The sequence below is a fragment of the Bos taurus genome, chromosome 28 (assembly GCF_002263795.3).
Source record: "Bos taurus isolate L1 Dominette 01449 registration number 42190680 breed Hereford chromosome 28, ARS-UCD2.0, whole genome shotgun sequence".
Lineage (NCBI taxonomy): Eukaryota > Metazoa > Chordata > Mammalia > Artiodactyla > Bovidae > Bos > Bos taurus.
Window position 1 is genome coordinate 34,862,198 of NC_037355.1, and position 25,437 is coordinate 34,887,634.

The 25,437-nt window shown below is 55.8% G+C and overlaps 1 protein-coding gene across 6 annotated transcripts in view; it reads left to right on the forward strand.

Annotated features, from left to right (window-relative positions):
• The window catches only part of ZMIZ1 (zinc finger MIZ-type containing 1), a 151,151-nt gene that overhangs the window by 68,223 nt on the left and 57,491 nt on the right, over positions 1 to 25,437 (forward strand). Inside the window, exon 1 of one of the 6 annotated variants that reach the window (XM_024986923.2) lies at positions 11,260 to 13,396. The exons of 4 other annotated variants lie outside the window; for them this stretch is intronic. The gene's annotated coding sequence lies outside the window, so the exon portion shown is untranslated. Of the gene's footprint in view, positions 1 to 11,259; positions 13,472 to 25,437 lie in introns of those variants that run through there. One more of the 6 variants, XM_024986922.2, reaches the window with a different exon arrangement.

Consider the following 25,437-nt stretch of genomic DNA (forward strand, 5'->3'; position numbering starts at 1 on the left):
TTTGCCATCGAGCTCCATGGGGGAGCCGAGTGCTGGCAAGTGTGGCGAGCCGCCCGCCCCGTGTGTGACTGTGAGCCGCGCCTCAGCATCTCTGGGGAGAGACTAGCCTACCCCCTGGGACAGGGCTTCTGCGTCTGGTTCTTTCCTCTCACCCCAAACAGAGAGAGAACTGTGAGGGGGAAAGACAACCGAGGAGAAGGGCACCGCCCCTCTAGAGAGAGAGGACAGAGAGCGGAGAGGTGGCCCCTTCCATGGGGTCTGTTCCCTCCCAAGCGCTGCTGGTGCCCCAGTCTGGCCAAGGCTAGATGCCTGAGTTCAGGTCCCAGGCCTCCTCCTGGTACAGAAGGGCTTCCTCAGCTTGGAAGATCCACATGTCCACAGGGCAGGAGGTGATGTCAAGAGCGATGGCATCAGGAAATACAGGGTGACTTGGGGATCAGAGATCCCAGCACCACCAGTGGGCAGCCACGGCATGGGGGGCCACCTGAGGCCGCGTGAGACACATACCCACAACTGCCAGGGCTTCCGATTCCATGACAGATCTCCTGAGGCTTTAACGTTGTCATGCATCTCCTATTTAAGACCCAGCGCTGGCCAGTCTAGCTGGGCCTGAGGGCTGGCTCTCAGGTGGCCAATGGGGGCTTGGAACTTAGATCATTCAGGACCAAGTGGGGATAGATTGATTCATGGCTGCCAAGAGGAGGGGCCTGTCTGTGGAGTCTATGGCGCTATGTCATCGTCATTGAGTACAGAAAGAGACCTCATGCTATGTCCGCAGGGGAGGGCTGACAGTGAGGAGCACCTGAACGGGGTGGAGTGGGGCAACAGGACCTCTGAAGGGTAGAAATCACCCATGTGGCTTGTCTAGCCGTGGAGGCAGGCCACCCTGGGTTTGCATCTTGTTCCCTGCTTTCAAGCTGTGTGACTTCGGGTAACTGACATAACCTCTCTGAGCCTTAGCAGTAGTACCAGGAAACGGGATGATAGCCATACCTCCCTCCCAGTTGTCTGTGGTGTCTGGGGTGTTGAGAATTAGTAGATGATGTGGCGGAAGCTGTGCCTTGCGCGTGGTGAAGACTCAGTATCCATTTGCCATACATAGCGCAGCAAGACAGGTGGGTGGAGAGTACCCTCTCCCAAAAAATGAGCTGTGGGAGGAAGAAGTCTGGGTCGGGGAGGAGGATACTGTGTCCTGGAGAGAAAGGGGGAAGCAGGAGGACAGTGCCCTTGTGGAGGACAGTGGGTGTATAATAAGGATAAATAGTATCTGTAGTAGTATCGATTTAATTGCCACTGATACTGTTGGATGTGATTGTCAGACTGCAGAGGGTCTTCCCGAATCACCTGGCCTATTTTTATCTGAGGGGAGACTGGCACAGAGACGGGGCAATGTCCCCAGCATCCCTCATGGTGCCAGGGGCACGACCCGCCTGATAACAGCTGTTGTTGTTTAGTTGGTCAGTCGTGTCTGACTCTTTTGTGACCCCATGGACTGTAGCCCACCAGGCTCCTCTGTCCGTGGGATTTCCCAGGCAAGAATACTGGAGTGGGTTGCTATTCCCTTCTCCAGCAGATCTTCCCAACGTAGGAACCGAACCCATGTCTCCTGCATAGTCAGGCGGATTCTTTACCAGTGAGCCACCAGGGAAGCCCTAGCCTGATACAGTGCTTAACATAGATACTCTTCCCATTACTAGCAGGAGCACTGTTACTCCCAGGACAGCTACTCTTACTGCTATTGCTATTACTCACACTAGCCGATTGCTACTAGTGCTACCATTATTTTACTACTACTATGAATCAATTACGTGAAGTTTTATTGAGTTCTTACCATGTTCCAGACGCTAGGCAAAATACTGCACAGACTTCCTCTCCTTTCATCTTTATAAAAATATCGAGAAGAAACGGAGACTCAGGTTAATTACTTGCTCAAGGCCACACAATTAGCAAGTGGCAGGGCTAGAATTAGACCCAGGCAGTCCCGCTCCTGCACACTTGGGTACCAGGTCAGACCGCCTTATAGAAAAAGGAAGGAGGCTTGACAACCCCGAGCCTGGATGAATGGAAGCCTGGATGCACCTGGAGAGTAGGGCTGCACGGGGATTAGCTCACTGGGCAGCTGCCTTTGTGGAGGGATCTAATAGTCTGTCTCCTGCCTTGTTTCACAAGACCTGAAATTCCGCTTTTCACATGATTTTCTTTGGATTAAATTGCATGTCCCTCTGTCAGTGAGCCTTGTCCATTCAGTCTGTCATTTGATAAGAGCGTGGTGAGGGGTGGTAAGGCCAGGTCCCAGACTCAGGCAATCCTAGATTCCCGTTCTAGCTGCTTGCAGGCTGGGCGACCCTGGGCCGGTCCCTTCATCACCCATCTCCCAGTGGTGGGATGTCACATCTGAAGCGCCCAGCCCAGGGCCCCACAGAGTGGCTCCTCTGTGCTTCCCCGTGACTCCGCAGGGCCCTGGTCATACCCCCAGGCACAGCACTCCTTACAGATGAGGCCCCCATTCCCAAGGCCCAGGCCAGTGATGGCAAGAAACCAATAGACTGCATATAGAAAAAAAAAAACCCAGAATTCAGAGGCCGTTCATCCATTCGTTCAGCAAACAAGCATGGAGCACCCCTGCGTCCTGGACCTATGCTGAATGCCTGGATCACGTGAGTGAGCCCAGTGCAATCCTTACCTTCTAGGAGCTCAGGGCTTGATAGAGAGGACAAACTTGGGATAAACGCCCTCCAGTGATGATATAATCGTTATGACCGGCTCTATAGGAGCCGAGGGGGGCAGGGGGACTGAGCCTCGGAGCTTAGAGAAAGCTTTCTCAAGGAAATGATTCTCACAGAAAGGCTCCCAGGAGAAAGTCTGCCCAAAGAGAAGGACAGAGAAAGGCATTTCAGGTAGAGGAAACAGCATGTGCAAAGGCCCTGGGTGCAGAAGGAATGTGGCTTCACCTGTTCTTTCTGTTTTTTCTGACTTTGTGCAAGATGCTTCTCTGTGAGCCTCAGTTTCCTCACCTGTAGAATGAGAACTGTTGCCCCCAGCTTCCCAGGGTTCCAGGCAACTGAGAGTTTAAAGGATATGAAGGTGCGGGTGCTGGCACTGCCCCCCTAAATGCCTAGGGAAGCTGGAGGCTGCCTCTTGGCTCCTGGCTTCCAACCACCCCCGACACTTGAGGCTTCTGTTGGTACTGATTGTTCCTCCTCACAATTAGGTAATGAGGCCAAATTCAATTACACACCACGCTCCCAGGTCTGTCTGAGGCCCAAGGGGGGCTTGGGCTCCCTTTGCTGGGATGGGGGAAGGGACAGCTGGAGTCCTGCTCCCAGAGTTGGGCTTTCCTACCATGCATCCCAAACTACTGCCTGCACCCCAGATGTGGAAACTGAGCCAGGGAAGAGGCTCAGCTGCTTAGCCCCAAACCTCAGGGCTGATTTTTTTCCTCCTCGACAGCCCCAACCCAAGCTGAGGGCCCATGGCTTGTCCCACACCTCAAATTCATCACAGGGGTCCTGGCTCCTCTCCCCCTGGACAAGACCCCCCACGTCAAGATTTAGATTCCCTGCCATCCTTGGACTTGTGGCAGTTTCTCCTCCCAGCTACATACTGGTACCAGCCACTATTCAACACTTTGATTGGCATATGAATTCAGAGAGAGAACACACCTCCAGTAAAGTTGGATGAACCAGGGTTTGTAAATGTCTTTGAGGCACCTGCTGGAGGCATCCAGACAGGGGCAACCCTGGTTGAGGCTAGCACACAGGTGCTCTCAGAGACCATGCGTAAGGGCCTTGAGTGCCAATCTAAGGCGCTTGAATTTGAACTTGATCCTGACAGCCCTGGGGAGCCAGGGAAGGTTTTAGACAGAGTGATGCGATCATATTTGCTTTTGAGAAAGCCCAGGGTAGAGAAGGGACCTAGACCAGAGGCAGGAAACCAGGTTGGAGGCTGTTCTCCCAGTCAAGAAACTATGGAGGTGAAATTGTGATATATGCAGAAAGAAAGGGATGGATGGGGACTTTCCAGATATGCCCACCCTGGCTGCCTACAGGTTGGCCCTGGGAAGCTCATTTGGTGATATGGTGGCTCAGTGGTAAAAGAATCCGCCTGCCAATGCAGGAGAGACTGGTTGGATCCCTGGGTCAGAAAGATCCTTTGGAGGAAAAAATGACAACCCACTCTGGTATTCTTGCCTGGTGAAGCCCATGGACAGAGATTCCCGGCGGGCTGCAGTCTGTGGTGTCGCAAAAGAGTCAGCCACGCCTGAGCGTGCACACACAGTTGTTCTATGATTGCCTCACGAGTTATTGCTTCTGAAGATGACGCACAATGCTTTTCAGGGTGGGCAAAGTCTTAACTTTGAATTCACTTAATTCTAAAATGAGAGTGGTTGTATGGGGGTGTTTATTTCTCTTAGCAAAATCCTTGCAGAACAATTATGGCATGCAGAAAATTAAAAAGAAATTATAGAATAGCTGAAATCTAACTTCCATGGGATAATAACTTGATGAATAACCATTATTCAACAAATGCTTGTTAAGCACCTACTGTGTTCCAAGTATGAGCCACTAGGGATTCAGCAGTGATCAAAACACAAGATTTCTGTCCTCATGGAACTCACAGTCTACCAAAACTGATGTGCTTATATTTACTTGGAATCATCTCTAGATTACTTATAAATCCTAGTACAATGCAAAAGCTAAGTAAATCATTATAAATACAATGTAAATGCTATGTTAATCGTTGCCAACATGTAGTGAGTTCAAGTTTTGCCTTTTGGAACTTTTTGGAAAAAAAACTTTTTTCAAAATATTCTTGATCCACGACTGCTTGAATCCACAGACGCAGCGTCCATGGTTATGGAGGGCAGACTGTATATCGTAAGCATCTTGCTTGGCCTGCTCCATCCTTTACAGGAAATCAGTGGGGGTCAGGTCAATAGTGCCACTTCTTGAGGCCTTCCCAGCCAGAACTGGGGAGACAAGTGCCCCCAGCAGAAATGTCCTGCATTTGCACTAGATGTCTTCACTGGGTGGAGAAGCTGTGGCCCGGAGAGACATACTGACCTGCCCTTGGTCACACAGCAAACCCCCAAGCCCCTCTCCCAGGCAGCATCTGTCTCAGTGTGGGACTTGGCTTCTGGCTGAGGGGTGTGCTGTTCTCGCCTGCTGAGCTCAGCTCTGCGGATCCTGATTTCAACATCAGGCCTCCCACTCCTTTCCTTGCCCTGGCGGCCACTTTGGATTTCCCCCAGACGTTCCTGTGTGGCCTGTCTGCTCACGTCCAGAGGCCCCGGGGGTGGGGGACACCTGGGGACCACACTGCATGAGTGCGGGAAGTCACTGGATCCCCGGGGCTGCCGTGAGCAGGGGCATGGGGCTGAAAGGAGCAGGTGCCTGCAGGGTGTTCTCTCCCACGGGACTGTCAGGAGAGGCGGTGGGCAGAACACCAGAGGACGCAGGGTTCCTGGTGAGCTTTAATGGGCTTAGGAAGTTCATAAAACTGCTGTACTGCTGCCCAAGATGCACTGAGGTGCTTGGGCATGCTTCTCAAGCACCCTCCTCTCTTCTTACCTATCACAGCACCACAGAACCAAGAGGGCCTCAGAAACATAAGCCTACCATTGCGGGAATCCCCTCTCCATCCTCACACCTTGGATGACAAGGTGTTCACTGCCACCATGGGTAACTCTGTCAGGAGCTCCTTCCTTCTTCTGAGCCCAAGCCTATCTTCTTTTGATGCCCACATCTATCTTCCTGGTGCACGTGACCCCCCCCCCCCCACTGTGGATGAGGAAAGGACAAAGGTCCAGGGTCTGGTCCCCAACCTCCCTGTGAGGAGGGGAAAGAACAGAGTGGGGCAGGCCATCCCCATCTGAATCCCAGCTCATAGAAGGAGACAGTGCATGGCCAAGAGCCCTTTAGAATGGTGAGTCCTCATGTGTCTAGGACTTTACAATTTGCAGAACACACCCTTGACATTACCGTTGGTGGAAACACAACATGGTAAGATGGCTTGGGGCTCTGGAATAAGCCAGAAGCCCTGGATTTAGTCTTATCTCTACCACTAACTGGCTGTGTGACTGGAGGAAGCCCTGGTCCCTCTCTGAGCCTCAGTTTCCTCATCTGAAAATTAAGACTAGGCTCTCTTTACTCCAGTGCTAAGTGAGTTGGTGGTTCCAAACACGCAAGCAGAAGCTCTGCAGGGAAGGGCGCTGCATGTAACAGGCTGTGCAGGTTTCCGGGCACCCTGGGTCAAGTGGTTGTTGGGGCAGCCTGATTCAGCCTTGCCGGCCCCCACCCGCCGCAGCCTTGAGTCAGAGTGTCCGGACTGAAATCCTTCCCCCATCCCAGCTCCATTTCTTCCTCCACAGAGTGGAGGACAGCACCCTCCTGGTGCCTGCACGAGTCTTTGTCTGGGGAGCATCAGGAGTGAAGTTGGCTGCCCCAGGCCAGACAGGGAGGTGTGTCGCCCAGCCAGGCATGCAGAGAGACCAACAGCTACAGAAGGAAGGGAAATTGCCTTTCCAACTGCAGAGAGTTCATGTCAGTCCAACTGGGGGGCTGTCCGGAAGCCCCCCCGGAGAAGCAATAAAACCCCAGGAGTGCTGAGGCATGGACATTCGAGCTGCCTTGGCCGTCCCATCCCTTCAAAGGCGACTCCAAAAATCAATGGGAAGAGATTCATTAGGGGCCTGGGTGGTGAGCTCCTCACCACCTCTGGCAGCCCCTTTGCTGACCTGAGCTTCCTGTCTGCACAGGCAGCTTCCACTGAGAACATCCCACGTTCTGGCAGACAGTACGTCAGGGACCCAGTCTCTGAGCAGCATCAGAGGGCAGAAGCAGGGCACCACAGACCCTACTGTTCACTCGTTCATTCCCTCATTCTTTTATTCATTCAGGTTGCTGGTCTGTGCTTCATTCACGCAGCAGATATCAAGCATCTGCTTGGCATAGTTTAGATCCTATCAATAAAACATGTACAAAACAGACAAAAGTTGCCGTTGGCAGGGAGCTTGACTTCTACCAAGGGAGACAGGGGTACCAAGAGAAATAATTGGAATAATTGATCATCAATCAAGGAAGACCCTAAGTCAGGGAGGAGCGGTAGCCACTGAGGAGGGCCTGCAGCTTTGAGCAGAGTGGCTGAGCAAGGCTTCCTGAGATTCGGGTGTCCCCTGGGTGGAGGCCTGTGGGAGGCGGGAAGTGAGTCTGGCCACCTGGAAAAGAGTGCTGGGGGTGTCTGCAGCCTGAAGTCCGGGAGACTGGAAGGAAATGAGGTCGGGAGGCGACAGGGACCCGGTCAGTCAGAGTCCTGTGGGGCCCCATAAAGACGTGGAATTTTGCCACTGACTGAGCCGGAGCGGTTTAAGCAGAGGAATGATGAGCTGTGAACTTGGGTTTCGGCAGCGTCGCCACGCGTATCAGGTTGTGGAGACGCCATAACAAAGTAGCCCAGGAGCAGCCTAAACAACAAGGGTTGTTGTCTCGCGGCTCTGGAGGCCAGAAGTCTGAGACCCACGTGTCATGGTGGCAGGGCTGTGTTCCCGCAGAAGGCACGAGGGAAGGACCTCTGCCAGGCTCCTCTCTGGGCCTCTGGTAGTTTCCCGGCTCCTGAGAGCGGAACTCCAATCCTCACACAGCACTTTCCCTGGGTGCATGTCTGTCTCTGTGTCCAAATTTCTACTTTTTATCAAAACACCAGCCATATGGGGTTAGCTGCTGCTGCTGTTTGGTCACTCAGTCGTGTCTGACTCTGCGACCCCATGGACTGTAGCCCGCCAGACTCCTCTGTCTATGGAATTTTCCAGGCAAGAATACTGGAATGGGTTGCCATTTCCTTCTCTAGGGGATCTTCCCAACCCAGGGATCGAACCCACATCTCCTTCATTGGCAGACGGACTCTTTACCACTGAGCCACCTGGGAAGCCCTATGACGTTAGGGTCCACCCTAATGAACTCATTTTAACTTGATCATCTGTTGTCCTGTTTCCAGAAAAGGTCATATTCACAGGAACTGGGGGTGAGCACTTCAGCATCTTTTGGAGATGTGGGGACCCACAACCCTGTGGCCTCTCAGCCTCTTGAGAATGATCGCTGTATCTCTTTGGTCCTCCCCGGCACCTGGTATTTGCTGGCCTCGCTTCTATTTTACAAAGGAGGAGGTAGAGGTTCAAGGAAGCCAAAGTGACTTGTCCAAGGCCATCAGCTAGTCAGTGCTTGTTTCCTAAGCCTTGGCCTCCAAATCTGGGCACATCTCCTCCCTCCACAACTCCTCAGCTAGCAAAGACATGGTCAGTGCCTTCCTGTCTTTGCTGAAATCCCTCCGACCTCTCTGTGTAGCTGAGAGGCTGTGGACATCCCCGTGACATGGGCAGACAGCCTGGGTGTGGCTGCCTTCCCAGCTGCGTGGGTGGAGGGGCAGGCAGCAGCTCTTAAAGGCAGAAGCCACCTGAGGGCCCGTTTCAGGCCTGGTTTCTGGGTTCCCGCCCCCGTCCTCTCTCCTTCTCCAGTCTGGCAGGAGGCTTTCCTGGATCCCCAATAACCTCACGACCGTGGGGCTTCTCAGAGGTGCCCATCGAGTGTGGGGCAGGGGTTGGTTTTGTTTTCTTAACGAAATGATTGTAAGATTTGGGCTGATGCCAAATACAGACTGCTGGGAATGCAGCCTGAGTGGGGGATGAGGGCCCCACTGTGGGATACCTCCAGGAAGGGTGGGGAGCAGTGACAGGAAGTTCAGAGCCAGGGAAGTCTCATTCTCCACTGTCACCCCCATCCCCCCTTCAGGTGGAGCCCTGGACAAGCCAGAATGCAGGGTGGATGGTTAAATCGCACAGAGGCTAAACAGGAAAAAAGAAATACAAAGAAAGTAGACATTTCCTTATATGTAATATGGTGTGCTGGAAAGAATATGAGTCAGGGAGACACGACTCTTATCACAGTTCTAACTCACTGTGTGACTTTGATGATCACTCTCTGGAGTCCCATCTTGGGAATACAATCTGAAGGTTACTGGTGCAGACTTTATAGCCAGATGGCCGGTTAGTTTAAATCCTTCTGCCAGTTGTCTAACCCTCTCTGTGCCTCACTGTTCTCCTCTGCAGTGCGGAATTAATCATACTTCATCAGAGAGGCTTTGGGTGAGGATGGCATGTTGATACTTGGAAAGTGCCTAGAACTGTGCCTGGCACTGGCAGACACTCTGACATCAGGAGCTCTGTATGACTGTGGACAGAGGAGAGGCCTGGAGCCAGCTTGGAACTCTCAGCTGGGTGTCCCCAGTGGGATTGTGCCCTCCCGCTGTCCCTGTGTGTGGGTAGGGGCCCCAGGGCTGGCTGAGATTCCTGCATTGGCTGGCTGGGAGCCGAACCTCAGCTGGGCCTTCCTTCTTTGAGATTGTATGTGCAGAATCAAGGAGGCTGCCCAGGGTGAAGGAGGGAGGGAAAGAGGCAGAGGTAACAGGTTTAGTGAAGGACACGGGAGTTTGTGTCTTGACCCCTCAGAGGTGGGCAGAAGCCCCAGGAGAAGGTCCCTGAAGGCAGAGTGCCTGAATCAACTCACGCCCAGTGCAGCTGCTTGAGTCTTCCTGGGGCAACTGAGCTGGCAGTGAGACAAATGCCCCATGGCCAGTTATCCCCCATATGTGTGTGTGCCTTTTCTGAACCCACTCCATGCCCCACACGCCCCTCCAAGCACCCCGAGAAGGCCCAGTTGTGTGGAGACAGATGGCCAAGCAGCTCCCAAGGCCTGAGCTCATGCCGACCACACTCCCATGGACACCACACGGGGCCTCCTTGTCTATTTCACTCTCCTTGCTGAGTGCTGGCAGAGAAGGCAATGGCAACCCACTCCAGTACTCTTGCCTGGAAAATCCCACGGACGGAGGAGCCTGTAAGGCTGCAGTCCATGGGGTCGCGAAGAGTCAGACACGACTGAAGTGACTTAGCAGCAGCAGCAGCAGCAGCTGAGTGCTAGAGCCTGCATGGATGACATCCTTGAGTCACTGGGATCCTTGTTGAAACCTGCTGAATCAGCAAGCCCTGCCTGAGGAAGACCTGGCTCGGGGTGACTCTGGGGTTCATTGTTCTGCTTCTCAGTCTCAGTTGGAGGGAACTGGGGCTTTGTATGTCCCTAGCCACCTCCACCTCCCCCCGCAAAGCCTTGCAGAGGAGGTGACCCTGCCTTGGGCCTGGGAACCACTTCTCCACTCACGGGGGACCTACATCCAGTGGCTTTGCTCTTTCATACTCATTGGCCTGGGCTGGAACAGGATCCAGGAGCCCATCCCTCTAGAGGTGAGCTCAGGAGGCCTGGAAGAAGCTCCTCCCACACGCCAGACTCCACCATAGAGTCACCCTCCGTGGCCTGGGTGGTCCTGTGGAGGTGAGCTCCACACGACAGGCTCCCCAGATGGGTGAAACACCCTCCCTCCCCCGCCCTCCAGTGCAAGCCACGGCTGCCTTCCCGGCTGCAGAGCTGTGATTTATTGGCGGCTCCTCCTCGCCAGGGCCCATGGCAGGAGGAGTTCAAACACCCACAAGAAAAGCCACCAGCTATTGATCCCCGAATCGGGCTTCCCAAGCGCTCCCGGGCATTCATCAAGGAGCCATGGCGCTGGGGCCGCAGCTCTCCCTTTCTTCTTCCTTTCTTCTGCCTCCCAAGTCATTCCCCCAGGCTGTGCCCCCCTCGCCGAGGTCACTCGGAGAGCTCGCCAGTGACTGCGTGCAGAGGTGGAGAGCGCCTTTGTCTGCTGCCTCTTTCCTGTAGATCCTTATCAAGGCAGGCACCCAGGGGGTGGAGCGGGCCACTTTGGACCTTGGGCTTTTAAGAAAATCTTTGGAAGTTAGAGAAGTGGAGTTGGAATGTAGAATAAGTAGGGGGATGCCTTTCTGAAGCAGGAACTGGTCGGAGTATCCATGTTTCTCTAGGCTCTGGGCTGTAGTATTAAGAGCTTGCTAACCAAGTGGGGCTGGAATGGGACCAAGCAGGTCTTGAAATTAGCATGTGAAAACCCTAGCTTTGGCCTGGAGGCCTTCTGTGCGGGCTGGTGAATGGATTGTTGAAAACAATTTGTTTTCCTAATTATATAAATCTGCTAGCAGAGTATTTACCTTTTTTTTTTTCCCTCTCACCTGGGGAAAGTCTGTTGGTCCCAGGCCTGTGAAGTTTAAATAAGCATATCAATACTCTTCTCTCACCCTTCCTTGGGGCTCCTTCAAGAATGGGTTCTGGGGAGAGCGGAGAGATAGGGGAGGGGAAGGGGTGGGACTGTTACTATTCCCAGGCTGGGCCTCCAGGTCTGTATTTCTCAGGTATTCCTCTGCTCCGTTCCAGACCAAATTCTGGTTCAACCTACAGGAGTGGTTTTTCTGAATTCAGTGCCTAGAGCCACACAGGTACCAATGTATACAGAGTATTTCAAGAATGAATCCGGAAGTTCCAAACATTAGGGTCCTTGGTGGCTCCCAAGGCACTAAGGACCAGGCAAATATTGTGAACTATCATTGCACAGAACTTCTGGGGGGGAAAGAATCCAGAAGACGGGTGTTTCGGGTATTTGAGGTCTTGGTGACTTGGGTTCTGTATCATCGAGGTTTGAGCCCTGACATCCTATTAAAACCAGATTTGTGTTAGAAAAACGGGTCTTAGAGACATCCATTTCAATGTTTTCTTCTGAAAAGTGGACCAAACTGTCGTGTCTCCTCTGCTTCTGGGTGTCACTGCTGAGCACTGGGATTTGGATAGGAGTCTGTGTTCTACGGGATCTGCAAAGCGAATTGGACCAACCAAAGAGAAGAATGGGAAGGTCTTCACTGGCCCCAAGGCTCTTCCCTCATGGGCTCTCAAACCCCTCTGTAGCTACTTGGGAAGGCAGGTCCTCCAATGGATGTCTCAGTGAATAAATGACTGTCCCTAAAGAAGCCATTGTAACTCAGGATGAGGGGAGGCTCCTCCGAGGATGGGAGACTGAGCAAAGCCTGGAATTTGGACAAAGCAGAAAGTCCTTATGCTGGCTGCCCCCGGGTTGGCCCTGCAGGAAGGTAATGCCAATTAATCTCTCTTGCAGGAAGCTAGCTCTTGTCCAAAGGCAGCAAGTTATGAAGTATGAATTAATCCATTTAACCAGCCCCTCAGAGGGAAAGCCCATGACAACTGCATTTCCAAATGCCATCTCTGAAAGTGATATTTCAAGTGGCAGTGGGTGGGATTAGAGCCTGCTAACGATTTATGTCAAACAGGGAGCAAGAACATAATTTCTAGGTAAGTGATTTGTTTCAGGCACTTCCAGGGCTGGCAGTAGGACAGACGGGAAGGTTTCCGGGCCAGCCAGAGCTCAGACTGAAAATAGGGGGCTGGTAATGGGGAATGAAGGAAGGAGAACAGGAGAAGCTAAGTCAACGGCTAGCAGACCTGGTCAGTTTCCCATGATCGCAAGGAGAGCAGTACAGGGAAGTCTCATATAGAGGGGATTTTCAAGACAATTCTGGCTGGCTTTCATTAGAGTGAAAGATGGGGCCCCACTTACCTTCCTAATTGTTTGGGCAGTTAGGTTGCCATTCAAGAAACTTTCACTGCGAGAGGGCGGGGCTGGGGGAAAGGGGCTTAAAATAAAGTTTGTCCCAAAGAGGATCGCGGTGATGGGAAGTGCCTACGAAAGAAGGAGCGAAGAATCCTTTGGGGTGGCAGGGCGGCGGTTTGGTTTCCAAGGGTGTCTGCTCAGCTCAGCGCCAGGAGCCCTTGCGACAGACAGGCTGGAAGGAAGAGGCCGCGGCCACCACAGGATGCAATGTCAGAAGGCAGCAGCTCCCAGGGCGGGGCAGGGCCGCGCGCAGCCGCCACCCCCGGCTTCCCTACCGCTGGTTCCAGGGCGCAGAGACTCCCCGAAGTCAGCGAGCTCGAGCGTACGTGCGCCCGCTCACCCTGCCTCGGGGAATCCCAGGGGTGCCAGGGGCCTCTGTGCCAGGGAAGATGCCAGACCGCCTGCCTTCTCCGCCCCTTAGCCCGTTCCGAAAATCCTTTAAACCAGGTCACAATCCGGATGCCCCAGTCCCGCCCCGCCCCCTCTCCTCCCGCGGGGCCGAGGCCGCCTCCAGGCCTGCTCCCTCCTCCGCCCCCACCCGGCCTTGGACCCTTATTAGCAAGACCACTTGGGAGGATTCTCCTGGGGGGCAGGAGACACCCGAAGTCATCCACCGGCTGTGCCTTCCCGGCGGCCCCCTTGGGCGGCAGCGTTCCGGGAGACCCACTCGTACAAGTGTTGCTTCCAATTAATTGCCTAGGCGGGGGAGGGAAGGGGCCTGTCGCCGCCCCCGCCCGGAGGCTGGAGCGCCGCTCGTCGGGTCGTGCGTTCGCTTAGCGGCGGCGTGCACCAGCACCACCCCTGCGTGCAAGTTTGAAATGTGAGCTGCCTCAGATTCATATTCGCTCGCGCTCCCTCGCAGCAAAGTGGCTGGGCTGACGGTCTGCGCGCGCGAGTGAGTGCGGGCGGCGGGCTGCGGGGCGGGGGTGCGGACGGCGAGACTAGCGGGGCGGGGAGGGCGCACGCGAGCCAGGGCTCCCTGGAGACGCCGAGGCAGGTCTGCTAGCCTTTCATCTTTCTCCCGCGCTCCTCCTCCTCCCACCCCTCCCCCAGCCGCGGCGCGCCCGGCCTCCACGGGGCCCCCAGCCCCACGCGGACGCAAGCAGGGTGGGTGGTCGCGCCGGCGGGGTGCCGGAGCGCCGCGCAGGGCGCGGGCCGTGGGAAGTTTCGCCGGCGCGCCCTGTGCGCCCCCGCCCCCGCGCGCCCCCGGCCCATCCCCGTCCCCGGAGGGCTGTCGCTTGCGCCCGGGCGCGCGGCTGGCTGCCTCCTCGGCGGCGGCGGCCCCATTAGCAGAGCCTCCGACTGTGATTGGCTTCGCCCGGGAAGCTGGAGACGGGCGATGAATAATTGATGTGTGCGGTGCGGTAGCCGGACGGCGGCGGCGGTGGCGGGCAGCAGCGAGCGGGAGCGCGGGAGCCGGAGCGCCCTCGGAGCGGGCAGCTCGGAGCGAGCGGGCGCCGGAGCCGCCCGGGCCCCCGCGCCGCCGCCGCCGCCCCGGCGCGGAGCGGGGATGCAGGCGGCGCCCGCTGCCTGCACGCAGCCTTTGTTCCACGCCGGCTGAACCCTGCCCGGAGTCGCTCGCTGCGGCCGCCCCCGGCCGGGGCCCAGCCCGCTGCGGGCGCCAGGGCGGGATCGCGGCCGGTGCAACTTCCAGGTAAGTGCGGGACTGGAGGGTCGGCGCCGGGGCGCCCGCGGGTCGGGCCGGGCTCCCTCCGGGAGCGGGGGTGAGTGTGCGTGCCTGTGTGTGACAGAGAAGGGCCGGTGCATTGTGGGTAGCGCCGTGTGCTGCATGGTGTCAGCCCGAGGCTTGGCGGCGAGAGTGGCACCGGCGTGCACCGGGCCGTTTTGTGCGCTCATACAGGGGCCCCTCATTTTCTCTGGGGCCCGGGGCCAGGTTGCTTCCCCTCCCACCACCCCCGCCACTCTCGAAGGTGAAGTGTTGGCTCTCCAGCAGACATTTTACAAGGCTGCGTCCCCAATTGGCTGCTGCTATTGCAAAAATCTGAATGGGCCAGGAAGCCTTCCGCGGAGGCAGCGGCCGAGGGTCCTTAACTTCAAGCTGCTCCTTTGTCAGGATGCAGCCCTGATGCTGACAGCGCCCAGAGACCCCGATGGGCGCTGGTGGTGCCACCATTGCTGCAGGGTGCCCTTCCGAGAGGTGGTGGGTGCAGAACATACTTCTGACAAATGTTTGCTGGGAGGCGGGCTGGAGGAAGAGAGATGGGTCTGCACCAGAGAGCAGGAAGGGGCCTTTCTGTGGTGCCTGACACCAGGCTGTGAAGATCTCATTTAAGACCTTGGAGAGAGGGTTTCTCAGAGGACTGCCTGGGCTGAAGGTCTGTCTCTGTGGTCGGGAGCACGTGGTTTTGGTGTTGGGGAAATCTTACAAACCTTGGCGCCTGGTGCACTAGATAAGCCTCTGTTCTTGAGTCCAACTGAAAGCTAGCTGGGGTGGTACTAGGAGAGATCAGGCTGTCTTTCCCTGTCTTTCCCTCCCTTTGCACCACCTATGGGCTCCAGGAGACCATCATTCTCAGGATGGAGACCTAGGTTCGCTACCCTTGACCATCAGGCTGGACTGGCAGATGGTTGCTAGGCATGGCTGGAAACTCCTTCCACAGGAAGGTCTTGTAAGGCAGCTGGCAAGGAGTTGGCCCCAGAGAGCTTCTTAATGGCCCATCCTTGAGAGTGGGCCAGAAATCCAATTGGGGAGGGAGTTGGAGTGGGCAGGGTGATGGCTCCCTGAGATCAGGGTGACCCCAGATGGTTTATAGGGACTCAGCCCCTTCCAGTTCTGAGGCTCTGGGCTGGAAGGTCATCTCCCATCTGCTGCAGAGTCTATCCCACGACAGGGGGTGTAAGGAGGTGAGCCTTGAAGTCCACGTGGCTACTAGTAAGATTGTTCCCCTTTTTTGTGTGTATGAACCAGGCGGTGACTACCCCCACTGCTAGCAGGATTCAAGTCCCCTCCTGAGCTATTTTTACCCTGAACTTCCTTAGTGAGAAACCACCACACAGTGATGCTTTGGTGAGAATCTGGGTCTTTACCGGAAGCAGCAGCCTGCACAGAGTTTGAGACTTGCTTCACTCTGCCATCTCCGCTCCCCTGCACAGCCACCTTCTCAGCAAGAGCCCCTTTGCCTCTTGTTCTCTCTCTCTCTCTCACATACTGGTTCTCACCGCAGCCTGTGTGCTCAGGGACTCGGGAGCCCCATTTCAGATGGAAAAACTGATGTCCCTGAGACCACCCAGTAGGGGACAGAGGAAGCCAGTCATAACTGTGACCCGAGGGTGGCCTTGACTGTGAGCTCCTTGAAGGCAGGAAGGAGCTGTATGTTACTCATCACAGTATAGCCTGGTGCCAGCCACTGGGCCTGGCAGGTGGCGAGCGCTCTGACTCCCGAGGGAGCGCGTGAGCAGAGAGCTGGTCGTGTGCTGCTTTCCTCTGTTGGAGTGGGGAGGTGATGGAGAGCCTGAAAGCGTGCTTCTGGTTGTAAGTCAGTGTTGGCTGAGCACTAAATCATCAGGCCAAGCTCAGTCCCTGGGAACTCTGAGATGAGTTCCAGGTCTGCTGTTAGCCAATCAGACTGAAAGCTCCCACAGCTGTTCAACCAGAACCCTACCTGGGAGCTTTATGGGTCACACCCCAGGGAACAAGGATGGCAGAGCTCTGTTTAGAACCGCATTGTGGAGTATGGTAGCTACTAACCACATGTGGCTGTTTGTACACTTAATTACAAGCTTAGTTTCTCATCTGCACCAGCCACGTTTCAAATGGTCAATAGCCACATGTGGCTAGTGGCTACCAGGCTGGGCAGGTCAAATCATAGAAGATGTCCACTGGGGCCGGAAGTTCCACTGGATATCTCTGGCCTGGAAGGATGGAGATTTAGGACAGACGGGAGGTAAGGATGTTAGACAGTGTGACAGTGCAGGAGGAGTCCATAGGATGCAGGGACCTTCCATTTTCCGACAGCCTCCCAGCAAGGGGGGGTATAGACAAGCCAGGTGCTCCCACTTAGCATGGGAGAAGGCCGAGATTCAGTTCTGCCCAAGGTCACCTAGTAAGTGGCATGAGCCCCAGGTCTCCAGCTCCTCCGCCAGAGCACTCCCACCCAGCAGAAGTCAGCCAGGGGTCACGGGTGGGCAACGGTCCCGGGAGCAGCCTCAGACCTCCCCAAGGACTGTCTTGGTGCCCGGTAGGCGTCAGTCTTTGTGAAGTCATCCATCGATCGGGCGGGAGAGCCAGCTCAGCCTCGCGTCCCCAGGAACAGAGAGTTCTCTGCTGGCAGAGCTGGAAGGAAAGGGAGACAGGCTCTCCAGGCGAGGGAGGTGTTTACCTTGATGGATGCGGCTTTGGTCCCAAGGGAGAGGCGGCTCTTCTCCACAGAGGAGGACCCCATCAGCGGGCCTGTGGCCAGGTTCATTAGCTCCACCCCAGAGGGAGATGTGCAGGCCCCAGCCAGGGCTGCAAAGAAGAAGGATTGGGGGCCATCTGGCTGGCACAGGATGCCCTTTGCTCCTATCCTGCCAGGGCCTGCTGCCTCTCATGTCATGGGGCATTCGAGGTGCCACCCTTTCCTTCGCTTTCCCTGAAGCCTCAGCTGCAGGAGGAAACTCTCCCAGGGCCCAGCAGAGAGGCAGCAGCCTCACAAGGGAGCCTGCTCAGGGAAAAACAAGGCCACCACCCTCCAAGCATTTGCAGCCTCTCCAGGAGCTCCTGGGCCAGAGAGGTAAAGGGACTTCCTGCCCCCAGGTCACATGGCAGGGCAGGCTAGTGGTGGAGCTAATGCCCACTCGTGCCCACTGCAAATCCCTGTCTGCCATTTTGAACTTGAAGTTTATATGAGATTTCACTGTGCCTTGCTTCACTTTCCTCCTCCAGCCCTGTTAGATCACTTTGTCTCTGGCCTTGTCCTGAGGTATCCTGAGGTGTCCACCTGCTGTGAACAGCAGGCCTCACTGTAGCCTCCGGCTCCCCTGGGGCCTGAGCTGACTCAAGGAGGATGTTTCAGTAGGGGCTGGCCCTCTGCCAGGGACCCCAGCACACCCAAAAGAGGCTCCTTAAGGCCCATCCAGGGGAGCTTGAGAGATGAGAGGAGCTCTGGGGAAAACCCCAGGTTCCCAGTCCCCTTGAGTGAGGTGGGGGCTGTGTTCAGGGCCTCTGCTTGCTGTACCTTTCCCTGGAGCCGAGGTGGGCCACCTGGGGATGCTCACACACTCTTGGTCCCCCGTATCTGATGTGCTGTGTGCCCTTCACAACTGACTGACAGCCAGGCTCTGCCTCGGGCACCCAGAACATCAGGCTGGGCTAGCCAGTAGCCCCAGACATGGCACAGATTCCTGCTTGGAGCCCCGAGATCATTTTTAGTTCTCCGACTACCCCTTGGGGCAAAAGCAGGCCCTCCGAGTTCCTGGACTGGGGTTGAAGTCAGTTCTTCGTGCATATTTGGTGAATGAAGGTCAGGACTTTGGCCAGGACACCCACATTCCCTGAAGTTGCGACTCCCCAGGTGCCCTGAAGATTCGGTAGCTCTGGGGTACATCCCAGCCTCTGTGATTTGGCTTTGGTTCAGATAATTCCCATACCATTGGTGGCAGCATGGCTCCAGGGCCTAGCGTTCAAGTGATAACATCTAGGATCTGGTGCCAAATTAGTGTGACCTTTGGCAAGTCACTTCCCCTCTGGGGGCCTGTGTTCTCATCTCTGTACTGAGAATATTGCCCTGTGTCTCAGCTCTAAATGGTAGACTCCAATCCAAGAGTTAAACTACTGGAGTCTTGAGCTAGAATGGACAGGAGGGTGATGAAGGCTTGGTCCTGCCTGTGGGTGCTACCTACCCCCAGCATCTGATGGTACAGCAGGTGATAGTAAGAGATGCCGGGATGAGGAAAACTGAATGAATAGAGTCTTGTGTTCCACGCTCCAGGAGCTGGAGAAGGAGGAAGGGAAAGTGGTGGCTTCGGGACTGGGATAGCCTGAAACTTCCCAGGTGGTCCTTGAATTTGGAAATGGGTAGAATTTGGTGTCTTGGGTGAGAAAGGGAATGGAATATCAGCTGGGACACCTAGGGAGGTGGTTCCTCCAGGTGAAGCAACAGAGACGAGTACAGGAAGTGGAGTCATTGCTGAAACAGATCTTATCCCAGGAGCACAGGTCTGATCCCCAGGGGAGGGGAGAGCCAGGGAGGAGCCAGGGAGACCTGTGGGGCTCCCAAGGGCTTCCGGGAACAGGGATGTTGCTGGCTTGAGGCAGGAATCTGTACAGGGAAGTGGGAGAGCCCTGCGAGGTCGGAGCTCTGCTGCGGGAATGTCCCTGCCTCTGCTGACGCAATGGAAAGCCTGTCGTGTTGCAGGGTTCCTGTTCTGCGGTCGCCCATGGTAGGGGGCCAGGGCAGCCAGCTCTTCTGAGGAGCTCTGGGAACTTGGTGGAACTTGTCCAGGCCTCCCCTCTGCTCTTTCGTGGAAAAAAAAAGAGAACCTTGTTTGTGGAATCTGCCCCTAGTCCCTCGGGGGTTGCAGCCACGCCCTGGGAGGGTTTAAATCTCTGTGGGCGGTTCCCTGGGGCTGGGACTGGAGGGGACAGGTGACAGGGGACAACCTCTAAACTGGATTTTGGCCTCACACCCTCTCAGTGCCCGCTCCGGGCAGAGCCTGAGGCAGCTGGTGATTTATAGGCACCCGGTCCACCTCCCGAGAGTGTGATCTGTTTAGCAGATTCGTAGCTGTGCACGGAAGCCTTAGCAGCATCTGGTTCAGACCCTATGTGTGGGAGGGAGGCTGTGGAAAATGGGGGGCCACGTTTCAGAGGGGAGGGCAGAAAAGCCCAGGGGAGAGCCCTTCCTTCTACCGTCTCCTCTCCACCCTGCCGCTTCCAGGCCCACCCTGAGTGTCACCAGCCAGCAAGCCTCCCCTAGTCCCTGCCCCCAGCGCACACAGGACCTGTCTGCTGTGCTTTATTTCATTTCTTTCTTCATCTTGGACCCTGCTCCACCAGGTATCATCCGCACTGGAAAGTGTATTTGTTGCTTGGTCACGTCCGACTTTGTGACCTCACGGACTGTGTCCTGCCAGGCTTCTCTGTCCGTAGAATTTTCCAGGCAGGAACACTGAAGTGGGTTGCCATTTCCTTCTCCAGGGGATCTTCCCAACCCAGGGATCAAACCCAGGTCTCCTGCACTGCAGGCAGATTCTTTACCCATGGAGCCACCAGGGGAGCCCCCGTCATCCCCACTAGCTTGTACATTGTAGACAGGCCATCCATGCATGTATCAGTGCTGGGTACTCATATATATGTCTCTTAAATGACCAGCCCAGCCTTAGGTGGGTCGCAGCGAAGGCAGTCACCCAGGAAAAAAAAGGAGAGTTCCAAGCTCTCAGGCCAGCTCTGGCTTCCCAAGGTGACCCTGTGATGTGCGGAAGCCCTCATCCTTCTCTGGGATCCCGCCTGTAGGAAGAATCACTGGGTTTACCCTGCTGTCTGATAGAAAGGCCACTAGCCACAGGTGGCTATTTAAGTGTACGTTGGATACAATTAACTGAAATTCAGCATTCAGACCCCTCAATCACACAAGTCGTATTTAAGTTCTCAGTAGCCCCATGGGGCTGGTGGCTACCACATTGGGCAGCAGTGGCTGAACATTTCCATCATCACAGAAGATTCTGTTGGACAGTGATGGAGGGTGTCTAAGGGGCCTCGTAGCTCTGTCACTGCGGATCTATAGGGAGGCTGGGTCCCACAGTCTCTGCCTGCCTCCTGCTAGGAGCTGCCAGCCCCTCCCTCCATGCTGGGTCCCAGGGCCTCAGCCTGCCTCCTGCTGGGAGCTGCCAGCCCTCCCTCCATGCACAGGGCCCTGGACTTTCCCCACTGTTCTTTCTGTGAATCACCGGGCCCTGCAGGACTTCCCTGTTTCACCACACCCCCACCCCGGGCTCTTCAGCGAGGCCTCCCAGCGTCCTTCCCAAGACAGCGTCAGGGGAGTAATTATGAAACCCACATGTGTCATTTACTGGGTGACTTTGGGCAAGTCACTTAACTTCTCCAAGTCTCTGTCTCCTAAATTAATAAAACTGAGCTGCCCGTGCCCGCAGGGTTGCGGCAGGGAGTAGATGAGAAGGGGCTTCGGGCGGTTAGTGTCTGGCACATAATAATTGCTCAGTGAGTGGCAACTCTCATTACCATCAGGTTTTGACTTAATACCCTCGAGGCATGTGATCAGCTTCCAGACGAACTGGGCTTAGGGTTTCTCTTGAGTTCTCCAGCCCAAGAGCCTGGGTCGCACCACATCTCAGGCCTCAGTTCCCTTGTCTGTAAGGCACTCCTTAAACTGTGTGTTGTGACCCGAGACCTAGCCGTGCAGGGCAGAGGGCGGGCTGTCCAAGGGCTCCTGCCCCTCTTCTGTGTGGCCGCTATAACGGGAACCTGCGAAGAACAGGGGAGCCCCAGGGGTGCCAGTGTGCCTGCACTCGTTCTGTCCTGAGAAGTCCCGGGCTGCCCTGCAGGCAGCTGTCTGTGTCCTAGCCCTGGAGCAAGGGCAGGGTGGGCGGGGGGAGCCCAACATAGGTGCGCACTTTCATGTCTCTCTTGGGAAAGGAGCTGTACGCTACATTTTGGACTCCGGAAGCCCTCTAGGCGGCTTGTCCAAGAATGCCTCCCTTCTGAGGTCCATGGATAGTTTGTTGGGGTCCGTGAGCCCCCAGCCTGTGTGGAGTGCATTTGCCAGGCAGAGGGTCTCTGAGCCGCATTGTGTGGAGGCGGCCTCGGGGGCCAGCAGCCCGGCGGAGGCAGACTGGCAGGATAAGGCCCGCGAGTCCAGGCCCAGCTTCCAGCTGTCCGGAGGGCTCCTGGAAGGACACTCAGTGAAAAGAAATCCTCAGAGATGGGGGAGGTCCCAGGAGCCAGTGAGCTGATTTGTCTCACACCTTAGGGCTTGACAACAGCTGGGTGCTGGACTCCGGAAGGCTGGACAGCATCAGGCCCAGCCTCGGAGTCTGAGGCAGCCACAGTCTTGGGGATCAGACCTCATGCACCTGGGGCTGCAGGGCCAGGTCACGTGGCTTCTGAGGGATGTGTCTCCTTGGGGAGAATTTTTGGAGGAGGTGAGGGCTGGGTATTCCCAGAGAAGTGGGTATGGAGAGGAGTTCCGGGTGGAGAGGGCATGGTCCTCCCATGGCTCCCCGCTATTAGGGACTGGAGGCCCTCACGCCTCAGAGGCTACCCCCCGCACCCCGGCCCTGACATCCTTGTTCACCAGCATCTCTCCCCTTCTCTCCTGTTTGTTCCACACAAGGTCCTCTAACCGCCTCTAAGCCTCAGTTTCCTCATCTGTAAAATGGGGGAATAGCACCCATCTCATCAGGTCGTGGAAAGATTAAAGAGTATATTCTAGCTGCAGCTTGGAACACAGCACTGGGACCTGCTCAGCCCTGAGTAGGCATCAGCTGTCCTGCTGCTCCGTCATGGGTTTCCTTGTGCTTTGCTGGGTCCGTTCCTCTGGGGACACACCCTCCTGCTTCCCCTCCTCGTAATCCTCCATCAGAGCCCAAGTCTGCCCACGTGCTTCCCCACCCTTCCCTCCACCTTCTCCTTGGTCCCCGGCACAGGGCTCCCTCACCGTTTGCTGGCTTCAGCCCTCACATGTATCTGCTTTTCATTCGCCAACATCAGGTCCCCAAAGTTCGTGGGCAGTTTTGGAAGGGCCTGGGTCAGGGGAGGACAGACACCACTGTCCTGAGGGGTCTCAGGGCAGTAGCACCCAAAGCAGAGGAAACCCCCCACCCCCCACCTTATTGGACCCAGGGCAGCCTTACCACTGGGTCTCTAATGACTTCTGCCCCAGGGAGACAGCCCGGCCCATGGAGCGGGACGCTCAGAGGTCAGCATCAGGACAGGAAAGCGAGCAAGGACCAAGCGGTGGCTTCATTTTTTGAGCACAGGCCCTGGCTCCTGCTGTCCAGGCCACTTTGATCCTTGAAACAGAAATGGGTCCTCCGCTCTTTCCGAATGCCCCTGCCCCAAGGCGCCACTGAGCAGAAGAGGGATCATCACCACCCATCCACCCTCCTGACCCCACCCTGCACCCTGGGAGCAGTCCCCACAGCCCACCCACCTCCCTGGAATTAAGCCTCCCAGCATCAGTCCTGTCAGGGGCCGATAATCCTCTCAAAGCTTTGTGTGGTGTTATACCTTCTCTGAGAAATACGTTTGATGACCTGGATAAGATCTTTGTCCTCGGGTTACAGCCCCGCCATGGAGGTTTCCTCTCAGGTTGTGGCTTCCTGATGAACGTGGGGGTGCTTCCGGGATGGATCTGGCCACCCACAGGCTGGGTTCCCCAGATGTCTCCCTGACCTTAGACACCTGTTACCTGAAGCCTTGCTGGCACCCTACCCAGGTGGTCAGGAGCTTGTGATTCCCCTTAGCCACTGAGTTGCCTCTTCTGTAAAATGTGGGCCCCCTTACTTTCTAGGAGTCCTGGAGCAGGCGTCCTGCCAAGGCACTGCACTCATGCCCTCCACACGTGTGCGCACGCCTGTGCCCTCTCTGGGTTCACTGTGAGGTTTGCACGGGAATGTTTTGTTTCTTCAAGTTCATGAAGCGCATGTGCGCTCAATCATGTCTGACTCTGTGTGACCCCATGGACTGTAACCTGCCAGGCTTCTCTGTCCATGCAATTCTCCAGGCAAGAATATTAGAGTGGGTTGCAGTTTCCTGCTCCAGGGGATCTTCCCTAAACTCAAGGATCGAACCCGCCTCCCCTGCGTTGGCAGGCAGATTCTTTGCCACTGAGCCACGGGGGAAGCCCCTCCAGTTCATGGCTATAGCTCATTCAAGTTTGTATGTTCTGCATCCGAGTAGGCAAAAACTACACATTAGTATGTTTTGAATGAATGAACGAACAACTGAAGAGCTGGCTTTCGGTTGGGCACTGTGGGGCATGTGCAGAGAGACAGGGGCTTCCTGCCCTCTGGGAGCTTAAAGTCCTCAAATGATGATGGCAATTCTGGAAGGCACCAGGTGAGCAGGGCCGTCTGTGAAGTGGGAGTGTGCCTGTTGCAGGAGAGTATAAGATGGAATGCTGGAGAATCTTACATGGGTTTTGCATCTGCGTACATACATCATGTACCACGAGATTGGACAGGCATGTGTCCAGACTATTGGATGAGTGTATATGATGGTGTTCTTGTGGGTTTGTGTAGATTTGTGAACTTGGAGGATGTTGAGAGTGTCTGTGATGTGGGAGGGGCACCTTGGGAGCTGCATGGCATATGCGTGTAAGAATTAGCAAGTCCTGTTCCCTCTGGGGCAGGCAGGTGCCCACCATGGTGGGCAGTGGCAGGGAGAGGCTGTGCGGCCAGCCCCTCCAGTTACCAGTTGTGTGAACTCAGGCGAGTTACTGAAGCTTTGAGATGCCTCAGCCTCCACAGAAACAGGGTGGTCACAGCAGTGACCTCTAGGTGTCTGTGAGCACCCCTCACATCCATGTGCCTGGCACAGGGGATGCGTTTCATGAATGTTAGTTGTTATCATTATGCTGGGGTAGGGGGGACGGTCCCCCGATCGGCCTGAGGGCCAGGACAAAGGCAGGCACTGCATCTGGACCTTTCCTGCCCCTTCTCCCATGCAGGCACGCCCTTAGCCCACTCAAACCAGAGCGAAGACACAGTGTTCCGAGAGGGGGCCCAATCCAAGGCTCTAGGGATGTTCTTCCTCCCCAGACACAGCTGAGGGCATCGGGCTCCGCAGCCCTCCCCAAGCACAACTTGGGGACTGGAGGAGAGGCCTGGGAAGGCTCGTGGAACCTACCCCAGAAGTCACTTCCCATCCTCCGGTAGCTGACTGGACCCTCCCAGACCTTCAGGAAAGGCGTCTCATGGTTTCCTGGTGAAATCAGCCCTGGCTATCTACAGCTTCCTTTTGCCTGTCTCAGGGATGGCAGAGAATTCTCTGTTCTCAGAGGTGCCTGCAGAGAGAGACTTTCAGATGGTCATTGTTTCCGAGCACAGTAGAGTCTGGAGACCATCGGGAAGTCACTCGCCTCTCGGGGGCTCTACTTTCCCATTCTGAAAACCGGGTGGTTGACTCCTGTCATGCTTAGCACCAGGATGAGTCCAGACTGAGTCTCCAAGCCTCACTGCCCCATCTCTCGGGCCAGCGCCTCCCTCGGTTGGCCTGGCTCCTTCTCAAGCAGCCCTGGCTTCTGCCCTCCAGCCTCGGCCTCCTGTCAGCGGCTCTGCAGATTCACCTGGACCGCTCTGCCCCTCTGGGGGGTCGTGTGGGGAGGGGGGACACTCCGGCCAGGAGGTCTTACCTTACACTTCCCACCCAGAGTCCTGACTCCAGGGTGCTAAATAAACAGAGGTCAGACGTTGGCTCTGAGATTACAAGTGGGAGCAGGGAGTAAAAACATCTGGTTTCTAGAGTGCTTCAGGGTCCAGAAGGATGCTTCCACTTGTGTGGCACCATCTCTCCCCTGGGACAGGGGATACAGTTGCTGCCAACATTGGGCAGATACGGGGGCTGAGGGTGGGCGGGGGTTGTTGCGTGGTATTGAGGCTCCAGCTCTGGCCTCCCACCTTCAGAGTGCAAGTCTTTGGCCCGCCAGAGACCTTCCTGTCCCTTTCCCTGACAGAGCCTGAAGGGCGGAGGGTCCAGACCATAGGATCCCAGGCTTGGTTAGGGGCTGAGAGGAGACCATGACCCTAAAAGGTAATCCACCTGCTAATCACCCAGCCTTCCCTGTGTGGACGTGCGGGTCTGCACATGCGCGCATGCACACACATTAACTCATGGCCCTTGGGGGTCCCTCTCCACTTAGACAACTTCATTGTAGCTTAAATTCTCATTTTAGCCAACTTTGT